Raw genomic sequence first — 27,567 nt, forward strand, 5'->3', positions numbered from 1 at the left:
GATTTATCTGACCATTCATTATTAAATAACACATCTTGAGTTTTGAATTTTGGGCAATCCAGGATGTAAACATTATGATAAGGGACCTGTTGAATGAATTTGAGGAAATTATGATCTGCCTGTCTATATCCCACAAACAGAAAAATGTGGCTCCGCTTGCTGAATGATTTATTCACGCAACTCTATTTAAAATCAGAAGTAGAAGTGGAGTAGACATATTGAGTTATTGTGTTTATCTCCTACAAGTCCAGGAACACAACCTTGTTCCAATGCATTCTTGTGTACTTTATCTAGTCCAATTTCATGAGGGATGGGGGATGCGCAGCAGCCGAGTCCTTTCAATGCTCAGCAGGAGAAGGCATCTGGGTCTCCAAGTGCTCCCTCCTGCTCCTCTGCATCCCCAAGCACCGCTTGGATTGTAGCTGGGCAAACTCCTAGAGGGCCAGGGCGCAGTGGGGAAAGGAGGTATCCAAAGATGGATGAAACTTCCTCACAAGAGCCAGGTATCCAGAGCCTCCCTGGGAACTCCAGGCAGGACCCCAGGGGTTCACAGGGAGCAGCTGCTGCAGCCCAGGGCCAGGCACGAGGGGAAAGCTCGGCTGCAGGCTGAGGTGGGCAGATCCCGAGCACATCACTGCCGAGGGGGGAGTGACTCTGGCAAGCTCTGGAGAGCCAGGACTGGTATACAGTTTGTGGGGACAATGCCCCTGCATGCCCCCGCAATCTCCACATGAGGCTGGCCCCACTGACCTCTGCTGTGCTCCATTTTTCCGCCCTGCAGTGTTGTGCCCTGGGCAACTGCCCTGCTTGCCCCATCTTGGTTACTGCCCTGGTGCCTATAAGAAACCAGCCAACCAATTACAGTTACACTTGAGTGGCAGCTGGGGCTAGCTGATTTTGGATATAAATACTAAAAGTTTAATAACTGTAATTATTTACAAAAGAAGACAACAACATCTTTCAAATGATTTGAAACCATCAAGCTGTGCCATAGCTAACCTGTGTAACCATGTGCTCTTACTACTATTGTACCAGTCCTCCCCCCTTTTCTTATATTTCTTAGTTACACTCAATTTTTGTGTCTTGTTTCAGATTGGGAGCTCCTTGGGGCATACGTATTTGTAGAACACCTAGGGCAAAAGGGCTCTGAGCCTGATTAGGGCTTTTGGGCACAACCACAATACACATAATAAATAAATAATAATATAGAAACTCGTATTCTTGCCTCCTTTACCTACTGCTTACAGTCCCGTTATTTATAGTATTTTGTGATTTACATTAGTTGCTGACACACCAGAGAAATGGCCTTTGTCTGTGCAATAAAATTCAAAGTAGATATTTTATAAGCTTTTATAACATATATTTTATCAGCAAAAAGAAAAAAGAAAAGGAGTACTTGTGGCACCTTAGAGACTAACCAGTTTATTTGAGCATGAGCTTTCGTGAGCTACAGCTCACTTCATCGGATGCATAGCATATTGTGGAAACTGCAGAAGACATTATATACACACAGAGACCATGAAACAAAACTTCCACCCACCCCACTGTCCTGCTCTGTGTGTATATAATGTCTTCTGCAGTTTCCACAATATGCTATGCATCCGATGAAGTGAGCTGTAGCTCACGAAAGCTCATGCTCAAATAAACTGATTTATCAGCAAAGACGTTATTCCCTGTGTATTTCCTGTATTTTATTGTAAAAAACTGAACAATGCAAGCATTATATTTTAGCAATGTTACACTTTGTCCAACAGTTCTGTTCCTCAGAACACATTTATTTTCTGAGGTGGAATTTTCCTATGACCACCAGTATCAGATCCTTGAAATATGAAGTTCCTTGTTTTGAGGCCACTGTACCCTTCTGACTCATTTTTATCCAGTATAGTCTAGCTTATTTCCTTTATATGTTTCCAACCAAGTTTTATACCTTGTAATTACATGCGTTGTTATATCAAAAGTTTACGTAATATGCATTTTGACAGGCTAATGAGATGTGGACTACAAACTCTAGAAATTTAGAATTTTATATAACACTTTGCAACTAGGTTAATAATAAACATAATTGTGGGCTACTATGTACCATATCTTTGTAAAATTGCTCCCAGTGACAAAATAGAAGAAACATTGCAACTTTTAATAGTAATTCGGTGATCCTAACTTCTGCTGTAAAACAATTGCTGTAAAGATCCAGGGGAGAGACAGGAACTGCAAAATCTTTCACTTAAAGCAACAATTACTCACACAGAAGAACAGTGCTTTAAGGATATGAATATTAATCTCAAGGAGGCTGTAATAAGTCAGTTTGAAGCTCAACATCTACAGTACATATTTTCTCCCTTCACTAATTTTCTTGGCTTTTGGCTCTTTTCCTAGCCAGTAGTTTCTCTGGCTAGCATGTTCTGAGCAAGCACTAGGCTGTACTTAGATGTTAAGTTAAAAAAATAAAACCTTAAGGTCAGACACTTCCTTGGTATTTTTTGCCCTAATCTATATAGGTTTATATGTATCCTAATTCCCTGTAAAAGTATTCCCTTCATGTCCTGAAGAAGGACAGCTGGGGGTGTGGGCTCTGGGGTGGGGCTGAGGATGAGAGTTTTGGGGTGCAGGAGGGGGCTCAAGGATGGGAGTTTGGGTACAGGAGGGGGTGCGGATATCAGGAGGCAATTTGGGTGTGGGAGGGGGCTCAGGGCTGGGGCAGGGGGTTGGGCTGCAGGAGGGTGGGCAGGGTATGGGCTCCAGGCAGCGCTTACTTCAAGCAGCTCCCAGGAAGGCCAACACATCCCTCTGTTTCTGCATGCTGCCCCACCCACAGGCAGCTCCCGTTGGCCACAGGTCCCAGCCAATCGGACCTGCAGAGCCAGTGTTCGGGGTAGGGGCAGCGTGCAGAGCTCCCATGGCCGCCCCTACGCCTAGGAGTCGGAGGGACATGTCACTGCTTCCGGGAGCTGTGCGGAGCCTGCCAGCACCGCCAACTAGACTTCTAAAGGCCCGGTCAGTGATGCTGACCAGAGCTGCCCGGGTCCCTTTTCGACTGGGTGTTCTGGTCAAAAACCAGACATCTGGCAACCCTACCATCCTGGGGTGGCCCAATCTAAATGGGAGGACACGTGACCTCCCCAAGTGTCTCCTTCCCCACCCTGGCCCCAGCCCAGGTCCACGGCACTCTCCCCACCCCCTTCCCGCCCCATGTTACCTGGAGGGGGAGAAGCTCTTCCTTCTCCTGCTGTGCTGGCTCCCCACCAGCACATTTGGCCACTCTCCCTCCCAGCCAGGCCCAGGCGGGAAGCAGGACAGAGCTGCTCCCGGTCACTGCTCTGTGCAGTGTAGTAGCTGCCTCAGAGAGAGCCTGGCTGGGGAGAGCCTGCTCCCTGCCTGGGCTCAGCTTCCAGGGATGGGGCTGAACATGCCAAGGGGAAGGGGGGCTCTGGCTCACTTGGCCCCTGTTCCTGGAAGCGAAGCCTGAGTTGGGGCAGCCTGATACAGCCAGGCTCTCTAGCAGGCGGCTGCAGCAGCTCCACAGAGCAGCATCCCAGCGGCCCCATATGAGAAGAGGCTCTGGTCCTGTTCCTTCCGCTCCCCTCCTGGGCCGGCTGCTGGGGGCGGGGGACTTGACCCCACATAAACCCTCACATGTGTCGCCTCTGGTCTCCTTTTTTATGAAACCCACCTGTTACATAATGTATTTCAGTTACAATTACCCCTTGCCGTTCCATTTTTGAATTGTACTTTTCTGTATTGTCCTACATCCTAAGTTCTTCCCTTTGGGAGAGGGAACCTATTACTTGCTTGGCACATCTCTCTCCAACTGCATAATGCTACGTGTACAGCTACAGGTTATATCAATCATTAATACAAATCATGTAAGAAAAGAAATATTTTGCTCTGTGGCTGCCTAGCCCCAAAGTCTCTGACTCTGTGAGCCAGATGTTTAACCCTATCACAGGGGGCCATCCACTGAAAGTTAAGTTTGGTCAGTTAAGATGTTCCAGCGGATAAATTAGTCTGCAGTGCTGAACAGTTTTTCTGTACAATCTCTTTCTCAGTAAGAATAATCATTGTTCAGATACAGATCTCATTTAGTGGGAGTTAAAAAAGAAAAGAAAAGAGAGCACTTGGCTACTGCTCCCAAATAGTGATGCATACTGGAGAGCCAAATGGAAATAAATTGACATGTTAAATATACAGATAATTTTGACAGCTTCATATTTATTTTCCTTCTGAGTATGAATTGCTAAGGGCTAGAATTAGTCAAAAGGACATAGTCCATTTTAAGGGGTGACATGTTGCTGTGCCACCTCAGGAGCAGCAAAGGGAAGAAACTGTGACTCAGGGAAGCTCATACAACCCACCCTATCGGCTGGCTGAGCTGTATGGGCTGGCATGTTGTAGGGTGGAGCTTGCGGTGGTAAACAAGTAGAAGCACAGCATCCTTTGTCCCCATGCAAGGAGTACTGGTCCCAAGGTCAGCTCAGAATCTAGCCTTAAAGAAACAAACTAGGTATGTTAGTGAAGATAAGTTGGTCATGCTGGCCTACTACAGTGTTTTTGTGTAATAGAGCAATTAAAATAACTATTAACAATTATCAATTTTATTTTTAAAATGAGAATATTTGGTCTTTCCCAGACCTCAAGAGCTCTGTGTAAGCTCAGAGCTTCACTCTTTTACCAATAGAAGTTCGTCCAGTAAAAGATACAATCTCTCCCACCTTATAGTCTTAATTATGTTTTTCAGCCCATATTTTCATTTTGTTTCTTCCTTGTCAGCAATGTTGCAAAGTGATACATTTGTTACATAATATATTTATGTACCATGATCCAGGTCCTCAGAATGTGTATGCAAAAGTAGCTTTAACCACATTTCTTCTCCTTTATTCTTGGGCCAGCTATGCACTATTCCGTTACCCAAGCATAACTTAGAGCAGCCTTCAGGAACCTTTAATTTGCACTTGCTGCCAACAACTCCAGGGGAAGCAAGGAATCAGTGGAGAGTAAGGATGCTCTGGCCATGCTCCCTCTTGCCCCCCAGCTACAACCTTACCTTAGCCCCAGAGAGAGGGGTGTCATTGGAGCCACTGAACTAGCACAAAACCACTAGAGGATCTCCCAATATAGGGGTGACCCTTCTGTGACCAGTTGCACTGATGATGTGGCACATATAAGCAGTAGCACAGCCCAGATCGCATGCAAATATATCTAATGTTGACTATTGATTTAATTTCAATAACATGAACTATTGCTGTGCAGGTTTGCTTTTCACTTTGCCCAGCTCTCCCCATATGTTAATTTAAGGTAAAAGAACCCAACATGTCAACACCCACAAGTTTACCCATATTCAACAGACAAAAGGCATAAAAATCACAGGACTGGAGAGCAAAAAAACTGGCAATATTTATTTGGAAGTACCCTGTGATCTCATGTCCCATTCCTTAAAAAATAGTGAAAGCAACATGGTTGGTTTCTTCACATAAAGACTGCAACTGTATATTCATAGAGCACACTCTGCTGGTTGATTGACAGAACTGTATTGTGTGCTTCAGAGGAGGCAACTGATGTGCATTCCTGATTCATACAAAGAGAAGGGTAAGCAGATGTGGTAATGAAAGAAAGAAGATCCACAATGCAAAGGCAGGTAGAAACCTGTGAAGTTTAGCTCCTTCAGCCTTGACTAGTAATAATGACTCACTTCCATAAGAAACTACTAATGTAAGGAATATTTTAACTTCTTGTTCAAACAAAGAGATATGGTTCAAGCATTAGTTGGGGGAACGAGAAGAGGAAGACAGTGCAGAAATTGTGTGGGCCATTGACTGGGTTTCTGTTACAATTCATAGGTTTTCCAAACAAGTCCTGTAATGACAAAAAGTTTGATTTTATGAGTCAAACTCATCCCAGATGTAACTCCATGGCAATCAGTGGGGTTGTACTAGGGATGAATTTGACTTTAAATGTCTATTCAGATACCACTGCAATCCAGTTCTTTCCTGTTTAGAGATGGCAGGCTATAAATGAGCATGCCAGTACAACGTGGGTAAAGCAAGTTTGACCTATGCTGTTATGAATAAGATACAAGATAATCACCCATTAAGCACACTTTCAAAAGCGTACTACCCATTTTCAAATGTTGTAGGCTTCCACTGGGAAGTGCCAATATAACCTTGGTTTTGCTGCTTCTTTTTTATCTTTTTCATTCACAAAAAGCATTTATGGTCCGTGGAAATAGTTTGTATTTTCTTCTATTTTTTTAAAAGTAAAAGACAGTTGCAATGCAAAATTCCCTCCTCCCAACTGTCTTGCCAATGTCTCTTTTCTCTAGGGGAATGGGAATACTTTAGTTTTGATGCCCATTCAATCCTAGGCCTTATTGAGATTACCAGGAAGGTTAGCAACTATTTCCAAATATGTTGGTGATTTTTGTGATGTGACTGACTATCTGTTAACAACTGGATTGAGCCCACCAACTCATTTAATTTAGGCCAGTTGTCAGCTGCCAGATATTAATCTTTTGCCAGACTCCAGTGACTTAGTCAGATTGAAATGGCTTTGTAGCTCAAATCCTAAGCCAACCAGTCCTCCAAACCCAGAGAGGATTTTGAATCCGATATATGTTATCCAGCTACTAGTTATCTGGTTATCCAGCTACTGGTGCAGCTTCAATTAGCCTGCCTCATACTCTATCCAGTTGTATAAGAGCTCCAAAACTTTGACTATAGCAGGTGGAGAAAATTGTTAGTGTCTTCCTGAGTCAGGTTAGTTTCCAGTCTTAAAGCAGTTGAAAAGTACAATACTAAGGGTGCCTAAAAATTTTTCAAAGTTTTTTTTTAGTTTGCACTAAATAATTACAGTGCCCATAGTACTATTACCTTGTGTTCTGATTCTATCTAATTTCACAAGCAAGAACTGGAGGGGAAATCTTGAAGTAATATGTAGGTGCTGCAGGAAGTGGAACTTGTATCTGTTATGACTTGTTTCTTTTTATAAGAAATCTATAACTTTCAGCTATAACGTGGGGGGTTTTTTGGTACATAAAGTATAAGTACCTCTGTTAAGTACCATGATATTTTGCCCCCAGTTCTGGTGGAAAACATACATTTTTATAAGCACTGCAAATGTCACATTCCCTACCAATTGCAGAAAAACTGGTTAGAAAGAATTTTAAAATGGAAAAATGGCTTGTTATAGAAATGTGGAAGGTTTCTTGGTTAATGAAAGATGAACTATTTAGACCATATCTTCAGAGAACTGGGCTATGTTTTCTTTAGGTATGCATAAGAACATTGCCCAGTTCTCTGAAGATATAAGTGTTTCCTCTTTCATTAAACTAGAAACCTTTTATATTTCTATAACTAGCCATTTTTCCATTTTAAAATTCGAACCATTTTCAACTCCTACATATTCTTGTGACTAGGGTATGTCTACACTATGAAATTAGGTCAATTTTATAAAAGTCAATTTTTAGAAATCGATTTTATACAGTCGATTGCATATGTCCACACTAAGTGCATTAAGTCAGCGGAGTGCGTCCTCACTACCATGGTTAACATCGACTTACGGAGCGGTGCACTGTGGGTAGCTATCCCACAGATCCCGCAGTCTCTGCCGCCCATTGGAATTCTGGGTTAAGCTCCCAATGCCTGATGGGGGCAAAAACATTGTCACAGATGGTTTTGAGGACGTGTCATCAGTCGCCCCTCCCTCAGTGAAAGCAACAGCAGACAATCGTTTTGCGTCTTTTTTCCGTGCAGACGCCATACCACGGCAAGCATGCAGCCCGCTCAGCTCAGCTCACCGACACCGCCGCTGTTGTGTCCTGGGTGCTGCTGGCAGCAGATGGTGCAGTAGGACTGCTAACCATCGTCATACACCGCTTCCACTGCAACTCTGCTCTGCTCCTATTGTCTCAATAGCGAATTTCTCCATGTTATCTGTCATGGGCTCCCGGGTACGTGTGTTCTTTCTCAGGAAATGTGCGCAGTGCTAACCGTTGTCCTCCACTGCTTCCACTGCAACTCTGCTCTCCTACTCTCCTGCTCTCATGAATCCCCCTCACAGGTCCTCTTGTCGATCTCTATAAATATCTATTCTTGTGGCATCCGTCGTCAGCCACCGCTTCCGCTGCAACTCTGCTCTCCTGCAGACACCATACCATGGCAAGCATGGAGCCCACTCAGATCACCGCAGCAGTTATGAGAATTGTAAACACCTCACGCATTATCCTGCAGTATCTGCAAAACCAGAACCTGCAAAAGCAGGCGAGGAGGCGACAGCAGCGCGGTGACGAGAGTGATGAGGACATGGACGCAGACTTCTCTCAAAGCACGGGCCCCGGCAATTTGGACATCCTGGTGGCAATGAGACAAGCTCATGCCGTGGAACGCCGCTTCTGGGCCCAGGAAACAAGCACAGACTGGTGGGACCTCATAGTGTTGCAGGTCTGGGACGATTCCCAGTGGCTGCGAAACTTTCACATGCGTAAGGGCACTTTCATGGAACTTTGCGACTTGCTTTCCCCTGCCCTGAAGCGCAAGAATACCAAGATGAGAGCAGCCCTCACAGCTGAGAAGCGAGTGGCGATAGCCCTGTGGAAGTTTGCAACACCAGACAGCTACCGGTCAGTCAGGAATCAATTTGGAGTGGGCAAATCTACTGTGGGGGCCGCTGTGATCCAAGTAGCCAACGCAATCACTGAGCTGCTGCTATCAAGGGTAGTGACTCTGGGAAATGTGCAGGTCATAATGGATGGCTTTGCTGCAATGGGATTCCCTAACTGTGGTGGGGTGATAGACGGAACCCATAACCCTATCTTGGGACCGGAGCACCTTGGCAGCCAGTATGTAAACCACAACGGGCACTTTTCAATGGTGCTGCAAGAACTGGTGGATCACAAGGGACGTTTCACCGACATCAACGTGGGATGGCCGCGAAAGGTAGATGACACTCGCATCTTCAGGAACTCTGGTCTGTTTGAACAGCTGCAGCAAAGGACTTACTTCCCAGACCAGAAAATAACTGTTGGGGATGTTGAAATGCCCATAGTTATCCTTGGGGACCCAGCCTACCCTTAATGCCATGGCTTATGAAGCCGTACACAGGCAGCCTGGACAGTAGTCAGGAGCTGTTCAACTATAGGCTGAGCAAGTGAAGAATGGTGGTAGAATGTGCATTTGGACATTTAAAAGTGCGCTGGTGCACTTTACTGACTCGGTTAGACCTCAGCGAAACCAATATTCCCATTGTTATTGCTGCTTGCTGTGTGCTCCACAATATCTATGAGAGTAAGGGGGAGACGTTTATGGTGGGGTGGGAGGTTGAGGCAAATCGTCTGGCCACTGATTACGTGCAGCCAGACACCAGGGCAGTTAAAAGAGCACAGGAGGGTGCGCTGCGTATCAGAGAAGCTTTGAAAACCAGTTTCATGACTGGCCAGGCTATGGTGTGACAGTTTTGTTTGTTTCTCCTTGATAAAAACCTGCCCCCTTGGTTCACTCTACTTCCCTGTAAACCAACCGACCTCCCCACTTCGATCACCGCTTGCAGAGGCAATAAAGTCCTTGTTGTTTCAAAATCATGCATTCTTTATTAATTCATCACACAAATAGGGGTATAACTGCCAAGGTAGCCCGGGACGGGTGGGGGAGGAGGGAAGCACCAGGTGGGGTGGTGGATGAGGGGAGGAGGGAAGGACAAGGCCACACTGTACTTCAAAACTTATTGAATGCCAGCCTTCTGTTGCTTGGGCAGTCCTCTGGGGTGGAGTAGTAGGGTGCCCCAAGGGCCCCCCCCCGTGTTCTTGGGTGTCTGGGTGAGGAGGCTATGGAACTTGGGGAGGAGGGCGGGCGGTTACACAGTGGCTGCAGCAGCGGTCTGTGCTCCTGCTGCCTTTCCTGCAGCTCCACCAGATGCTAGAGCATATCAGTTTGATCCCCAGTAGCCTCAGCATTGCATTCTGCCTCCTCTCATTGTGCTGCCGCCACCTCTCATCTTGCTCCCACCACCTCTCATCTCGCTCATCCCTCCTGTCCTCGCATTCATTTTCTGCTTTCCTGGACTCTGACATTGTTTGCCTCCAAGCATTCTGCTGAACTCTTTCAGTGCAGGAGGACTGCATGAGCTCAGAGAACATTTCATCGCAAGTGTGTTTTTTTCACCTTCTTATCTGCACTAGCCTCTGGGATGGAGATGATAGGGGGAGCGATGAAACATTTGCAGCTGCGGGAGGAAAAAAAGGGAGAGTAGTATTTAAAAAGACACATTTTAGAGAACAATGGGTAGACTCTTTCACGGTGAACCAAGCTATTAACGTTACATAGCACATGTGCTTTCGGTACAAGGTTGCATTTTGCCTCTTATATTGAGGGCCTGCCAGTTTGGTGTGAGAGATCACACACGCAGGGCCGGGCAACAGAATTTGGCTTGCAGGCAGCCATGGTAAGCCACAGTCTTTCGGCTTCTTCAACCTTCATAACATGTGGGAATGGTTTCAAACAGCAGCGCCCTCCTTTCCCATACCAAGCACCCCTTGGGTTGGCCATTTAAAAGGCGGGGCTGCGGTTTTGTCTTGAAGATAACACAGGGAGATAAAGAACAGATGTTGCTTGAATGCCAGCAAACACCGGGACCATACGCTGCCATGCTTTGTTATGCAATGATTCCAGACTACGTGCTACTGGCCTGGTGTGGTAAAGTGTCCTACCATGGAGGATGGAATAAGGCTGCACTCCCCAGAAATCTTTTGCAAAGGCTTTGGGAGTACCTCCAGGAGAGCTTCATGGAGATGTCCCTGGAGGATTTCCGCTCCATCCCCAGACACGTTAACAGGTTTTTCCAGTAGCTGTACTGGCAGCGAATGCATCCCAAGTCTTCAGGGCAAATTAATCATTAAGCACGCTTGCTTTTAAACCCTGTATTATATTTACAAAGGTACACTCACCAGAGGTGCCTTCTCTGGCTTCATGGTCTGGGAGCCCGCCTTGGGAGGGTATTGCCTCCAGGGTGATAATCAGTTCCTGGTTGTCGGGGAGAACGGTTTCTCTGCTTGCCTGCTGTGTGCTATCCTCATCCTCCTTCTCCTCCTCCTCTTTCTCGTCCCCCAAATCCTCATCCCTGTTGCATGATACTCCCCCCTTGCAGGTGTCCACGGACAGGGGTGGGGTAGTGGTAGGGGCCCCCCCTAGAATTGCTTGCAGCTCGTCATTGAAGCGGCATGTCTGGGGCTCTGACCCGGAGCAGCCGTTTGCCGCTTTGGTTTTTTGGTAGGCTTGCCTGAGCTCCTTAAGTTTCATGCAGCACTGCTGCGTGTCCCTGTTATAACCTCTGTCCATCATGCCCTTGGAGATTTTTGCAAATATTTTGGCATTTCCTCTTTTGGAACAGAGTTCTGATACATTCAGCGATCAGATCCAGTACCTCCCGTTCGTCCATGCTGGAGCTCTTTTGCGATTCTGGGACTGCATGGTCACCTGTGCCGATGAGCTCGGCACGCTGGCCAAACAGGAAATGAAATTCAAAAGTTCCCAGGGCTTTTCCTGTGTACCTGGCTAGTGCATCTGAGTTGAAAGTGCTGTCCAGAGCGGTCACAATGGCGCACTCTGGGATAGCTCCCAGAGGCCAATACCATTGAATTGCGTCCACACTACCCCAAATTCGACCCAGCGATGTTGATTTCAGCGCTAATCCCCTCGTTGGGGAGGAGTACAGAAATCGATTTTAAAAGCCCTTTAAGTCGACAAAAATGGCTTCGTCGTGTGGATGACTGCAGGGTTAAATCGATCTAACGCTGCTAAATTCGACCTAAACTCGTAGTATAGACCAGGGCTTATTGTTTTCGATTCCATTGTCACCAGAATTCTTGTCATGTTTTTCCAGAATGATCTTTATGTTATATTAAGAGCAAATGAGAACAAGAGAGAAAATAATTTAAGGCTTCCTGTAAAGAGCCCAGAGTTTGCATGTCTCTTCTGTAGCAGGCTGCATCTGAACACAAAATAGACATTGCCTCTGTAAGAAGGAAGGGAAATTTCTCTTTATTTGAAAGAACAGCACATAGAAATCAAGTCATAACCAATACCAGTTACTCACACTCCTCCTTCTTTCAGTCAGTAATGAATCACTTTCCCTGCATAGGGGAACATGGGGTCACTGGAAGCTCCTTCTTTCAAATGAGGCCTAGAGGAGGTCTGATTCTGTGTTGTGCTTCCAGGAAATACAGCCCAGTGGGATGGGGGCATAGGGATTTCTATGGCTTTATGCAACCTTTGTGCTCTCCAGAGTCTGGGCTGCTTTGGGGGCCAAAACCACCCAGGGCATAAGTTAGAGTGAACCCCCAACAACTCCAGTTTACAGCAGGCCATCCTGGGCTGCCCATGGACTGTACTGCAATTCAGAATCCCTCTAGTGCTACGCACAAGGGACCTATTGCTTCTGCCCCAATCCACCCCCTTCTGACCCCAGCTCTATCCTGGGGGACAATATCTATCCCAAGGTCTTGACCCACAGTGACCATTAACAATTCTATGGCAATTTTCACAAGTATAAGTATAGCTCTAATATGCTGGCAAAAGTATGTTCTGTCTGGGTAAACTTCCTCAGCAGCTTTAATTGGTTGAAGTATTCCTTGCCTCTGTCCTTAAACACTGCTGCCATGCACTATTAAGTTTTACCATGTTTCAGACAGGTGGAGGCTGCATTTCAGTGGAAGATTAACTGAGCCCTGTGTATGGTTTGTATATTGGTTTTGTAAGGGGCCTGATCCTGTTTCAGCTGAAGTGATTTCAATGAGAGCTGGATCAGGCCCTACATTGACAAAGTATCTTAGATCCTGCAGGGTGAAAGAAGCAATATGAAGGCAGTGTTGTCAGCTCCCAGTGTATTGGAAGGAATGCAATTTTGGCCCCTGCTATAGGCTGTCTCACAATGATATGGAAAGCTGCAGCGTCCACTCAATTTTGGGGAAGGAAAATAAGACTGAGCAGCTGACTCCCCTACATAATGCCCTGTAGCTTAGTGGCAAGGGACTAAACTGCAGGCCTAGAGGTTAGGTACTCAAATCCCATGCTCACTAACTGCTGTTAATACTTCTGGGCCCTTCACAACCCAAAAAGTTTCTTATGTTGGGTGATTGCCAATTTTACAGACAGAGTAACTGGGCACTTGCATAAGGCCACTGCAGCCAAAGCTGAATACTACTCAGTTCTCGAATAGCAGAGTCAAGTCTCTTGTACTTGGCCCCAGCCCGACAGAAGGAATGTGTCTAATGAGGTGCTTGTGGAACCTTCACTAAGGCTGTGGCTCTGTATCACTCTCTGCCAGCTACCTCACCTATACAGGTTTATGACTCTGCTACTGTTTGCATGCATACTATGGATCTGAAGATTGTTCAAACCCTGCTGATGACCCACATAGGCTAAAGAAATATTACCCATATGTATAAAAGTTAGTGGAAGGACCCTGCATTCATTGTTGGAATTATTTTATGTGGCAAAACTTACATTTACCAATGAATTTGGAAGTTGTGCTAATATTTGTTTTATTGTTGCATTTTTATTGTTTGTTACTTTGATTGACAGCTGTCCCTTTGAGCATAGGATGTGACAGCATGTGTTTGGGATTGAGAAAATCAACTGGGTCCGGACGCGTTGCATCCGAGAGTGCTAAAGGAATTGGCGGCTGTGATTGCAGAGCCATTGGCCATTATCTTTGAAAACTCATGGCGAACGGGGGAAGTCCCGGATGACTGGAAAAAGGCTAATGTAGTGCCAATCTTTAAAAAAGGGAAGAAGGAGGATCCTGGGAACTACAGGCCAGTCAGTCTCACCTCAGTCCCCGGAAAAAATCATGGAGCAGGTCCTCAAGGAATCAATCCTGAAGCACTTACACGAGAGGAAAGTGATCAGGAACAGTCAGCATGGATTCACCAAGGGAAGGTCATGCCTGACTAATCTAATCGCCTTCTATGATGAGATTACTGGTTCTGTGGATGAAGAGAAAGCAGTGGATGTATTGTTTCTTGACTTTAGCAAAGCTTTTGACATGGTCTCCCACAGTATTCTTGTCAGCAAGGTAAAGAAGTATGGGCTGGATGAATGCACTATAAGGTGGGTAGAAAGTTGGTTAGATTGTCGGGCTCAACGGGTAGTGATCAATGGCTCCATGTCTAGTTGGCAGCCGGTGTCAAGTGGAGTGCCCCAAGGGTCGGTCCTGGGGCCGGTTTTGTTCAATATCTTCATAAATGATCTGGAGGATGGTGTGGATTGCACTCTCAGCAAATTTGCGGATGATACTAAACTAGGAGGAGTGGTAGATATGCTGGAGGGCAGGGATAGGATACAGAGGGACCTAGACAAATTGGAGGATTGGGCCAAAAGAAATCTGATGAGGTTCAACAAGGATAAGTGCAGGGTCCTGCACTTAGGACGGAAGAACCCAATGCACCGCTACAGACTAGGGACCGAATGGCTAGGCAGCAGTTCTGCGGAAAAGGACCTAGGGGTGACAGTGGACGAGAAGCTGGATATGAGTCAACAGTGTGCCCTTGTTGCCAAGAAGGCCAATGGCATTTTGGGATGTATAAGTAGGGGCATAGCCAGCAGATTGAGGGACGTGATCGTTCCCCGCTATTCGACATTGGTGAGGCCTCATCTGGAGTACTGTGTCCAGTTTTGGGCCCCGCACTACAAGAAGGATGTGGATAAATTGGAGAGAGTCCAGCGAAGGGCAACAAAAATGATTAGGGGTCTGGAACGCATGACTTCTGAGGAGAGGCTGAAGGAACTGGGATTGTTTAGTCTGCAGAAGAGAAGAATGAGTGGGGATTTGATAGCTGCTTTCAACTACCTGAGAGGTGGTTCTAAAGAGGATGGTTCTAGACTATTCTCAGTGGTAGAAGAGGACAGGACAAGGAGTAATGGTCTCAAGTTGCAGTGGGGGAGGTTTAGGTTGGATATTAGGAAAAACTTTTTCACTAGGAGGGTGGTGAAACACTGGAATGCGTTACCTAGGGAGGTGGTAGAATCTCCTTCCTTCGAGGTTTTTAAGGTCAGGCTTGACAGAGCCCTGGCTGGGATGATTTAGTTGGGGATTGGTCCTGCTTTGAGCAGGGGGTTGGACTAGATGACCTCCTGAGGTCCCTTCCAACCCTGATATTCTATGATTCTATGAAAAATGTGTGGAAGAATTTATTTGTGGGTCCAGAAAGGGGAAGACCCTCTCTATGTAAGCTCAGAAAAGTTAGTACTTGATTTAATACACTTATTTTCCCAGAATGCATGCCTCATTCTCAAAGGTGAAACATTAGTACTTATGGAGGACTGGATATCTCAGGGCATTGCTAATGAGCTATAAAGCCTTTTAACTGTAGATAACCAATTTAAATCCTGCCTGACTCAGCAGGGATTAAAAAATGTTCCCATCTAATTGATGTTTGGTAGTTCCTATATGAGATTAGTTTGGTCAGTCTCAATTCCAGCTCGTACTTCACACACTCACCACTATGCTTTGCACTAGATTGTAAACTCATCAAGGCAGGCTCTCTCTCTCACTAAGGCCAGGTCTACACTACCACTTATATTGGCAAAATTTATGTCACTCACGGATATGAAAAAACACATCCCTGAGTGACATAAGTTTTCCCAGCATAAGTGGTAATGTGCACAGTGCTATGTTGGCAGGAGAGCTTCTCCCACCAACATAGCTACCGCCGCTCGTGGAAGTGGGTTTATTATGTCGACGGGAGAGCTCTCTCTCCTGTCAGGACAGAGCAGCTACACGAGCGATCTTACAGCGGTGCAGCTGCAGTGGTATAGCTGTGCTGCTGTAAACTCACTAGTGTAGACGTGGCCTCAGTGTTTGTACTGTGCCTAGCACAATGGGGCCCTGATTTTGGTTGGGTCCTCTAGGGAGAGATTCTGTTAGAGGGGCCAAAACCACCTTCGCCCCTATAAATTTGTGAAGAGTGGGAGTTCACAGACCAGTAGACAGATGAAAGAACATGGTTTAATTTAGAAAAAATCCCATTAGATTTTTTATCTAATGATTTTTAAATGACCTCATGATTTTTGCCCCAGTCTCACAATATTTGAACTTTTGGGGCCTTCAATACCATAAAAGTAAAACACGAAGCTAGCGTTATTATTAGGTATGCCCTTCTGCCCCAAATTGTCAACCAAACTAAAAATGATCAGCATTGACTTGTGCAGAATTAACAAAATAAAATGAAATAAAATGGTGCCTGAGTCAGGATTTCACTAAGTGTCATGTGGGCCCACACTGTCTTCCAGTGACGTTTCCTGAATAGAATGAGACACTATGTGCTTCTTGAAGGTTCAGTGGGAAGAAAGCTGGAAGGAGGGAAGACTGGGGGTTTTTATTCTAATGTTATTGCTCAGTTAAAGCAGGACAACTAGCAACTCTTTCTGATTGAGGACTATGGTCTGCTAGTAGCAGTTCTTCCCTTTGGAGATTGTTTGCCCTCCACTACTATAACACTGTCCTGGTTTATGAGAAATTCAGTGTGAGCTACTGTAACGAACGGCCAATGGCAATACAGCTGGGATTTTATCCTGCCTCTAAAAACAGCCCTCATAAAACTTTTACACTAGAAAATACATCCACAGTTACTGTACTTTGGAATTTTATATTATTTCAGCTATTTCTCTGGTTACCAATCCTCAGCCCACTGGTTTCAGCTTGAGCAGCCTATAAACAACAAAGCATGTCTCTACAGAGCATCTTTGGAAGACACAACAAGTGCTTTCAGTGCTGAATTAAGGGATACTGGGCCCTATGCACAATCCACATGGTGTTCCTCCCAGCACACACACCCCTTATGCCAGGGCCCCATCCCAACATCATGGCCTGTCCTCCCTGGTGTGGCAGGATTCAGTTAAGATGAATGGAGCAGTTCATAACTTGTAGAGCTATCATTACAGCCTTCCAGCAGAAAGACATATATCAGTTGCATTTGGGTCATGTTTTCAAGCTTTTCTTTGTATCCATGAGAGGGCTATAAATGGTTTTTTTTTTAAATGAAAGCTGAGAGTCTGATCTCATTGTGTGATTCCAGAAGATGAGGCCCAAGGCACAGGCCTGTAGTGCTTGAGCCTTGGTCTAGCCCTGAATCCTTTTGTTGATGAATACAAACAAAGTGACATCTGCTCTTTAAAGCAGCTTTCAGTATATTGGGGCAGATCCACTCCACTGGTGTACAAAGATGTAAATTGCATCTTCTTATCCCAGCAAGACCTGCTGCACCCCAATGCGGATTTATCCCTTGAAAAGGCAGGCAGTAATTCTGACACCACAATCCTTTGGAAGTTCTACTGATGGAAAAGAGCTTTAAAATCCATCAGGAATTCTGTAGGAGTCACGCCGGTGGAGTCTGAAATGATGTGCAGAATCAGCTTCTTCCCCGCAGCCCTAACTATGCACATTCCCAGCCAGTTCTGCCCATTTGATAGACTGTGTTGGCTATCTGCCTCGGTAAGGGGGATTTGGCAGCTACTGTCTGCCTCTGTAGACTCTGCCACCAGTGGACTTTCTGCTCTCTGGGCAAGTGGATGCTGACACAAACCCTGAGTGAATATAGCCCTTTCTCTTTATCATTGTGTTAGGTAAATCACATGCATTTGCCGTGTTATACCCAGAATAGCCTTTACATGATCTACTGGGGAACTCTGCAGAGGTCCTCAAACTGTTTGGGGCCCACACCTTAATAGAGTGTCTGATTCTCATTCACGATCACATAGACCCCCCTCTCCCTTCATTCACAATCACACTGAGTGTCTCTCCTCCCATTCATGCACTTTGTGGCAGCAACCGCAATTGCTTATGTGGAAAATAATATTAGGAAAACATTTAATGTATTTTAGCTGTCTTTAATACAGTGTAGAAGCTGGAAACAAGGAGTAGGATGTGACCAGTGAGCTGTGTTCTTTGGGCCACCAGTGGTCCTTGGTTTGAGAACCACTGATACAATCTAAAAATAACAGACTAGATCCAATAATATTCAGAGCTGTGCCAGTTGTCTTGAAAATCAAGACACACTTTGATTTCCTAAACTGGTTACCTTCACTACCATAACTATAATGAGATGCCCAGCATGCATGTTCTCTGCATGAGAGCGTTTACATGTTTCTGCATTGGCCCATACAAGGGAAGGCTATTATTTCTTTCCATGATGGTACTATACTGTCATTCCAAGCTCTATTGTCATAATACTTTTAATGTATAATACAAATGATATCCTGACATGATGTTTGAATATTTTCTACCCCACTGGTTAGGAAAACATGTCAATTTTTCAGGCTCTCTGAAAGCAGGAGCTACTGTGATTAAAGTTGCATCCTTGATGCTTTTGCGGTGTATACTAGAGCTAATTCTCTACAGCCAGTAGCTCTTGCAATGGGCATTTCCTTTGGAGTACTTCTAAACAAACAAACACTACTTTAAATAGACAAGGATTACAGAGATTTGGGAAAGGAGAAATAAAATGAAGTTTAAAAAAAAAAAAAGAGAGAAGCAATTTCTTATGTATGTATTTTCCTGCTGGGGTTTTCACTTCTGGTTAGCAGAAACATACATGGAAATATGGGGAACATGTGCTTTTTTGATTAATTGACTTGTGCCTGCAGGCTGGTAAACTAAGCTTATTTTCTCCATCTACTGGACTATTATTATTATTGCAGCTACTTTCAATGTGATTTAAAGAGGCTCTGAAATATATTTACTTAATTATGAACTATATCTTTCTGTTTTACATTTTACCAATAAAATAGCTTTGTGGGAAAGTACTTAATTAATAAATGATGTATAGTCCTCATATAGTCAAAATCACTTTCTTAGTGTTGGCTTTTAGAGGACTAATATATGGGGGAGACAAGGAAAAGTACATATTCAGCTTTATAACAAAAGAATCCTAATTGAGCATACAATTTAAAAAAGGGTTCTTTTAGTCCTAATATAATACACAGTGCTCATATATTAAGAAAAAATGAAATTAGTACCATTTGAAGTTCAAAATCCAAGAGTCCTTTCAGCAAATATCTACATGCATATACCAAGAGTTAACTATATCCCACGATTCAAAACTAAAGAGGTGAATCTATGTTAAAGTAATATAAAAGAATGCATACTGGAAGATTCATTCAGTTTGCCACATGGTCTCTGTTGCTAGCTAAGGTTATTTATTTCTTATTATTGCAATATTGCTGAAGACCCCCTATCATGGACCAGGGCCCCCATTGTGCTAGGTGCTGTACAAACACAGAACAAAAAGATGCTCCCTGCCTGAAGAACTTACCATTTTGTCCTTTGGCTAAGCAGTAGCCGGTTTGAGGTCTTCAGTGTGGGTCAGTTTCTCATTGGAAAAGAAATTAGTGAGACAAAGATTTGGAATATTTTCTAGTCATATTTGTTTATTATATGCAAACTTGTTTACCTTCAACAGAGATGGTAAGCACAACAGAAGGGCTTAAAAAAAATCCACTTGCAGAAACCCTAGCCGAGCTACTGCTGCTTCAAGCTCTGCAGTCAGAAATGCAACTCCCTTTCTGATACATTGTCTTTCTGTCTTGCTCTGCATTCTCATTGGGAAACCCCTTAGCTCAAAGTCATGCCACAACCTCATGGGCCCACTGTTTTTGATACCAAGCATAGGTTAGTTTGGATGAGTCTTGGGCATTAACTCCTTGTTTGTCCAGTTTGTCCACAAAGGACCGCTCAGACAGGTTCAACCAACCTGATCCAGAGAGTGTCGAGCAACTTCAACTTCTGTCTTCAGTGTTCAGTGAGGTTTCATGTTTGTTGTCTCTCAGTTATTTCATATCAAATATGCTAGTTTACAAGTAAAAAGATATTTTTTTCTAACTAGCAGCCCTTCAGACTCAAACTGGGTTCTGAGAGTCAAGCTGGCTTATTTCCTTCTTATGCACCATCACCGGCAATAATAAATGTCCTGCAGGCCTAATTCCTTCATTGGAAATTGACTTCAGCGTGAGTTGCAGGTGCTTAGTACATCTCAGATGGTACATCTACACTTGGAGTCGGGGGTATGAGTCTCAGCTCAAGGAAACATTTTTGCACTAGCTCTGATTAAACGAGCGTGCTAAATTGAGAATGTAGCCACTGCAGCACAAGCGGCAGGCAGGGCTAACCACCCAAGTATGTACCTATCATCTCTGAGAGGCTTGCACTCAGGGCAACTAGCCCCTCCACTGCTTGTGTTGCCAGGGCTACATTCTACTTTTAGCACACTAGTTCCAACAGAGCTAGCCTGAGTATGTCTTCTCTAGCTGGGAATCATATCCCCAGCTTGAAGTATAGACATACCCAGTCAGAGATAGTCTCCAAATTGGCTAGCTGTTCTAATGGACACAGATGAAGCCATGAGCTGCACCTGATTTATTTCCTTCTAATAAAATATACAGTACCCGCTGACCCATATATCAAAATATATGCATTCTCTTGTGACTATATTCTGCACTTACTTGCACGGATATAATAAAGGGACTTCAACTTTAATATCAAATACTTATGCAAAAAGAAACATCCTTGGGCTTGTTTGGGCCTAGAGACATAGGACCAGCAGTATTTTTCCACTATAGAAATACACTATATTTTGACAATGATAAGTAATGTCAAGAATGGACCTTCTCTTGAAAAATAACTATATAAGAATCTTAATCAACAGATCTATTCCCTAGGTGTAACCAGAGCCATATATGCTGAATTTATTGACAAAAATAAGTTTTACTCCTGTTAGCCTGTAGAGCCATCCCAGCCTTGAGAGAGTGAGCTGGAGTCTAACAGAAGGAATATAATTTATTTTTCTTTGAGGTCATTGAAGAAATGTTTATGAAAAGCCTGATCCTGCACGATGCTGCATGTTCTGAACTGCCATTTAAATCAATGGAAGCTGAGGATGCTCTGTAGCTCACAAGAGTTGCTCAGCACCTTGTAAACTCACGCCCTGAACTCCAATCATTACCATAGTGTCAAGCTGATCTGCATGCAGTGGAGGTTTTGCAATGAGGTGTATGGACTACTGCTCCACATAGGAAAATGAATAAGTGAAATCACAGTTAAATAAAATTGCTTTGGTCCCAGTTCTATGTGACAGTCAGAGCTGTTAATTTAACAGAGCAACTTTTGCAATGCGCTGAAATGGAGTTAGTGCCCCAGGGTGTACAGAGCATATGTGCAGATGTTAGTAGTGGTCTCTGAAAAAGCTGCATCACCACTTCAGTGAACAAGCCAAGAAAATGAGAGCACTGAACTGAAGGGCCCTTTTAAAAATGACCTTAAGCACCGAGCATATGTGCAGATTCCAGTAGGGGGCTCCAAAGTAGCAGCAGTCACCACAGCTCTACTCATTTAACAGCCTAAGAAACGCAAGATGGTGTTTTTTTAAATGCCACTTATTAATGAGCTCATGAAACACTAAGGCAAGTTACAGTGCCCCACCTCATATTTTGACTTGGCACTATCACTGGTTACTCAGACTGGGCACTGGGAAAAAGATCTGCAAGTATGAGCTAAAGCTTAGCCGCCCCTCTCCGCACTCCAAAAACCCCCAAAAGCAAAACACACACCTCACATACCATATTATTTGCATGATCAAAAGCTGATCAAATAAAAATATTATTTTTATTATTTTATATCACATAAATAACTATTTGCTTATTCACAATGGGCCAGATTCAGACCTTTACTCCCACTGGAGTAGTACGTAGCCCCTTGAGCTGACCTTCTGAAATCAGTAGGACTGCTTGAGGAGTAAGGTACTAATCTTGAGTGAGTGAAGGTAATCAGAATCTGGCCCAAAGAAAGGACAAGATGTGAAACCTACAGGAAGAATCATTTAGATGTTGAAGGAAAATACTTTGATCAGTGACATAGTGATATTATCAGTGATACAATCATATAGTGATATCTGATAATATCAGTCTGCATATTAGCAAACATTTCTTTTGACAATTTAAATGACAAACACCCTCCGCTTCCACTGATCTCAGCAAGAGACAAGGGCACTCAGCACCTTGCAGAATCAGTCCCATAAACATTTGCTAAAGAAATTACATCGGAATTTGTTTTTTGTAATCACTGTTTGGTGTTATTATTCAACTAAGTAGATAAAAATTACTTTCCAGGTGTCATTTCCCTGTTGCTATGATCAGAGTGCACTTGGTTACAAGGATCAAGTAAGAAGTAATGTATCTGAATTTGTTGTTGGTGGTAGTTTTGATGGTATTTCAAAGCTAGTAAAATTGGGAGCATTTACACAAAGGAAAAAGAGGAAATACACCTGAATGAAGATAAGAGCATAAAAAAATGAAAAGGGGAAAAAAGCATTTAGCAGAACACTTCAAATATACTCAGATAAATCATACATTTACACTGAAATGTCATCAGAATGAATTCACCTTGCCCTGCCAGCCAAATGCCAATCTAATCTTTGTGTTTGTATATGTCGAGGGCTCTGTGGTGCTGCTAGGCTTGCCCAGAGTTTCTGAAAAATGTGGACTGCAGTGAAAACAATTTTTAGTTTTATTGTTAATTGAAAGGCTTCTTAACTTGTGCACTCCTGGCTACCCTTTTCGTTTAGCACAACAGTATTTCAGAGAGGAAAACACTATTTTGTAAAGGTACAATGTAAAATGGGGAAATAGTTCACTGGCTATCCAAAAACATCAGCACATAATCCAGAAAAAACTCTCATTCCTATAGCGTCTAAAATGGAAACATCTTTATGCTCTACTGATTTCTTTAATGCAGCAGCTCCTGGAGAACAGATCTATCAAGACATCCCACAGAGAGTGAGATGGAGAGAAATGCTTTCTGAGTGGGAGAACCAGACAATTGATATATTACCAATGTCAGTCTTCAAGCTGTGTTTGCATGTTGTCATTTGTATTTCTTGGTTACTAGCAGTGTAATGCCAGGGTAGCCCAAGGACTCTGCATGCTGCTGTTCTCAGAATCTGATACACTGTAGCAATCAGGACAAAGTGGAGCCACCATCAACATAATATTTGTTGATCTTCTGTTCTGCTTGACTTCTGCTTTAATTTGTGTCAGAACTGCACCTTTCCAATTTCTCCTACTTTGTTATCTCATCCCAGAAGCTGTAGGGATTGTTGTGGAGTATTAAGTGAAAAACGATTGTCAGTCACTGTTCCAGGAATAGAGATCAATAAATGAATGAATGCAAGATATAGTTGTACCGAATAAAGAGGCTAACTCTGACATTGGAAGCCCAGGCTTCTTGTTGTTACTCTGTAAAGATGTAGTAGATTCTGCGATAGGCAGACATTAGGCATTTCAATATGTCTGATTAATTTCTCCTCTCTTTGAAAGATTAATATAGTTTCAAAAACGGAGCCTTTGCATGCACCTATAGAACTTGAATATGCCCTTGTTACAGCATTAGTTCTTGGTTACCCTGGGATACTAAACTCAGCAAGATTCAGGAAAGACCTATCTATTAGAAAATAGCAAAAACTAAAAATTCTTGCTTTGGACATATATTCCACCAGTGCTAACAAAAGTATGCAGTGGAGTGAACCAGCATGACTCTGAGCATAGCACCTTTGCACCACCTGCTTAAACTCCGATAGATGCCCGAAGAATGAATTCTAAATGAAAAAAGTGCTGACAGTAGAAAAAACAAACAGACCCCTCCTGTTACCAACCCAATTCATCATAAAGATAAACCTGCCTAGTAATGACCAAGAATCAAACCAATGACTCTCCTAAAGCCCTAACTAAATCCATCTCACCACATCCCCTCCTGGACATTTTCCTTCCAGTCTCCTACTCCTCAATCCATGCCATCCTTGTCTTCTGATTCAGCCTTGCAGCTGCTGCAGCAAAGCCTGATGTCAGCACAAGATCAGTCTATGGTTAAAAAAAAAAAAAAGAAAGTTATAAAAGGTTGCTTCACCCAAATGCCATAAATTGCCAAAGCATCAGCTACTGTTGCACCTTAAGTGATCACTCTGGTTACATGGTATGGTAACACCCATTGTTTCATGTTCTCTATGTATATAAATCTCCCCACTGTATTTTCCACTGAACACATCCAATGAAGTGAGCTGTAGCTCACAAAAGCTTATGCTCAAATAAATTTGTTAGTCTCTAAGGTGCCACAAGTACTCCTTTTCTTTTTGCCCTGCAGTGTCTCATGAATGTTCTTTGTCCAAAATATTTTCAATAAAGTAGATGTGCTAAGGGCTTAATTCACTTGAGACTCTCTTAACATACAAATTTCATGAGTGTGTATCCATCTCCTTTCACATTCTACCACTGGTTACATATGTGATCATGGGGAAAACAACTACTTTTCACCTTTTAAGGTCACTACATAAATCCACATGCTTAAGCCTTTTTTATTCACTTGGTAAACTGTTGTGGAGAGGAGACTCAATGAGACATTTTTGTCTGTTGGAAGTCTTCCTAAAAGAGACTTGTGAAATAAGAGAGGCTACTGCCAGTGTCCAAAATTAGAGGGGGCAGGAGGGAAGCTACTGGTTGAGAGGATATTAAATTTGTTTCCTTGGTTCTGAGCCTTATAATCTAGGGTAAAGGAAGGGAATTGATGGTAGCAACAGAGTTGTTCCTTAAGGGGAATGTGACTGAAATGGAATTTTATATAAACTCAGTTTACAGCAGAGACTAAAGAACTATAGATCTTCTGGAATGTAACTGTGGCAAAGAAGCACCTAAATAATGTGAAGGAAAAAGAGGGTAGAGAAACTCATGGCGTGGAGGTGTGAGACACTGACTATGGCACTTCATTAATCTTTGTTTTTTGTTACCTGATTTAATATGGCTTGTGCTCCAGGTAAACTGCATGTTAACATTCTTTATTCTTATTGAATGTTTGGTTTGCTGTCTCTGTAGAGGAAAAACGGGCTATGAATAGTGACAATGGTATATAACAGTTTATATTTGCCAATGCACTTTGTAAAATAATTAGTCTGAAAGCAAAGAATCAAGCTAGACAATATGTGCTAAGTAGAAAAATCATCCAGCACCGTGAACAGGAAAAAGTTTTGGCAGTTATTGTGGAAAAAATCATTCAAACCGCCAGTCTAGTGCCCAGCAGCAGTAAGGGGAGGGGAGGGGGGAGGCAAATGAGATACTATATTTCTATGTACTAGGCCGTACAAAACAAGAAAGGTAATATGATTTACTGCATAAGCAATAGGCCCCATTCCGTGCAGTACTAGTCACCATATCACATGAATGGTGTTAAAGCAACAAAGATACCAGGTCTCAACCGTGTAAATTATGAGGCAATTTTATCAGAGCTGGGAATGTACCTATAGGACAAGAAAAGACTTCACTATGACCTAATAGAAACTGAAAATTGTAAAAGGGATTGACAAAGCTGATAGAGGTTAACACTGGCAAGGCATTTATAAACTAGTGGTTGTGTTACAAGTAAGTTAGCAGCAACTAAGGCTCGTCTACACTACCATGATAAGTCGGCCTAAGTAACGCTACTTCAGCTATGTGAATAACGTAACTGAAGTTGACGTAGCTTAGGTCAAGTTACCCTGGTGTCTACACTGCACTGGGTCGACGGGAGATGCTCTTCTGCTGACTTACCGTACATTTCTCATGGAGCTGGAGTACTGGAGAGCACTCTGCCATCAACTTAGCAGGACTTCACCAGACCTGCTAAATCAACACCGCTGCATCAATTGCAGCAGTGCCGATCTACCGGTAAGTGTAGACATTGCCTGAATTCCTTAATTAGGCTGAGCTATTCCATTCAAATACTAATACATTAGATCTATTTCTGGGGAGATGGGGAACTAAAAAGTTTGGTGAAAATGCATATAGGTAAGAAAAGATATTGGGGTAAGAATGGGGGGTGGGGAGGTTTCGGTTCCTGACATTTCTTATGTTCACCCATTTTCAATGGATACAGGCTGCTGTTTTGGTTTTCCTTTTGTCTACGATACTGACATGAACAGCCATAACTAAAGGACCAGTTTTGCATTCTGAGTATAAGCATAACTCTTGAGTTCAGTGGAAGTTTTGGTAGCATAAGAAATGTAGGTTCAGGACCATAGGGTCTTATTAAATTATGGCCTGATTTTCAGAAGTGCTAAGCATCTACAGCTCAGACTTACATGAACAGCCAATGTGGGTGCTCTGCACCTCTGACAATTATGCCCTTGATTTCTGAACTTCCCAATCATAGTACCAAATTCATTCATTATATTTCCACTGAAGTCATACGAGGGATAAATTTCAGAAGGGACCACGATCATCTAGCCCAACCTCCTGTATGACACAAGGCCATGGAACTTCCCCAAAATAATTCCTAGAGCACATATATAAGAAAAACATCAAATCTTGATTTAAAAATTGACAGTGGTGGAGACTCCACTACGACCCTTGGTAAATTGTTCCAATAGTTAATTAGTCTCATTGTTAAAAATGTACATCTTATTTCCAGTCTGAAGTTGTCTAGCTTCCATTGGACTATATTGTACCTTTCTCTGCTAGATTGAGGAGCCCATTATTAAATATTTGTTCCCCATGTAGGTACTTATACGCTATTATCAAGTCATCCCTTAACCTTCTCTTTGTTAAACTAAATAGATTGAGCACTTTGAATCTATCACTATAAGGTTTTCTAATCCTTTAATCATTCTTGTGGCTCTCCTCTGAACCCTCTCCGGTTGATCAACATCCTTCTTGAATTGTGGACACAAGAACTGGACACAGTATTCCAGAAGCGGTTATACCACTGCCAAATACAGAGGTGAAATAACCTCTCTACTACTACTTGACTTTCCCCTGTTTATGCCTCACAGGTTCACATTAGCTCTTTTGGCCATAGCATTGCATTGGAAGTTCAAGTTCAGCTGATTATCCACCACAACCCCCAAACCTTTTTCAGAATCACTGCTTCCCAGGATAGAGTCCCCTGTCCCATAAGTAGGGCCTATATTCTTTGTTCCTAGATGTATACATTTACATTTAGCCATATTAAAATGCATATTGTTTGCTTGTGCCCCATTTACCTAGTGATCCAGATCACTCTCTATCAGTGACCTGTCCTCTTCATTGTTTACCTCTCCTCCAATTTTTGTGTCATCTGCAAACTTTATCAGGTGATTTTGTTTTCTTCCAAGTCATTGATAAAAATGTAAAATAGCATAGGGCTAAGAACTGATCCCTGTGGGACCCCACTGGAAACACACCCACTTGATGATGATTTCCCATTTACAATTACATTCTGAGACCTATCAGTGAGCCAGTTTTTAATTTATATAATATGTTCCATGTTAATTATATATAACATAAGGACAACCTCCTGGGAAAGGAAGTTGAGAGATCCCACATTAAAGAAGGTTCCTCTGAAGTGGTCTGGTGTTGGTTTCTATTACTTTGCTATTATACAGTCAAACTGACAGACATTGGGTGAGCAGTGAAAATAGTTATCACCACACTGAGCTGGACAGGGCCTTAGACTCTGCTGCTGCTGCAGTTACCACATTTGGAAGGACTTCTACATGACACCAATCTGTTAGGTGCTAGTTGAAGAAAGTAATCTATA

Source organism: Natator depressus, chromosome 4, assembly GCF_965152275.1.
Source record: "Natator depressus isolate rNatDep1 chromosome 4, rNatDep2.hap1, whole genome shotgun sequence".
NCBI lineage: Eukaryota > Metazoa > Chordata > Testudines > Cheloniidae > Natator > Natator depressus.